This window comes from Otolemur garnettii, unplaced genomic scaffold (assembly GCF_000181295.1).
Source record: "Otolemur garnettii isolate 467f Iridium unplaced genomic scaffold, OtoGar3 scaffold00012, whole genome shotgun sequence".
NCBI lineage: Eukaryota > Metazoa > Chordata > Mammalia > Primates > Galagidae > Otolemur > Otolemur garnettii.
The window spans coordinates 3,595,441-3,596,081 of NW_003852407.1; positions in this window are offsets into that span (position 1 = coordinate 3,595,441).

The following is a 641-nucleotide window of genomic DNA, read 5'->3' on the forward strand; positions in this document are numbered from 1 at the left end:
ATACTGAATGACATACCAGGACTTCTGTCTCCAAATTAATTGCTCTTTTCCCAGCTCACTTGCCACCTATTTAAGTAGCAGCTTCTTGTACCTAATTCCAACTATTCATTTAGATACTCATTGAATACTTGCTCGATTCTAAATACTATTCTAGGTTCTAGAACAATGACAGAAAACCAGCAGGACCTCAATAACAACTGGGCCTTTAACACAACAAAGTAGTCAGCTTGTCCCTGGTATAAGTCCCTATTACCTAGGCCCATGCAACCAAACCTATATTCCCCAATGTTCAGCCACCCTCCTTGCCCTTCCTAAAAATCTACATTTAGACCATCCTGCTACAATTGAAATAATTTTCCTTCTTGTTCTTTAGTGAAAGGAGTTGTCGTCCATTCCTGATAACAATATCAAATAAAGAGTACACCTCAGATTCGTTGTTTCGCCAAACCCCAGGCTTGGACAGCTATAATACTTACAAATTAAAAGAACCGAGTTGCCAGACTCTTAAGAATTTTGTAGTGTTTTATTGTTTTACTATTAAAAATTTTTAATCTTGAAATTGGTTAATCTTACAGTAAAAACTAACCATATATTTGTTTTTATACATTATATACATTTGAGAAATAAATAGTATTCTAAGC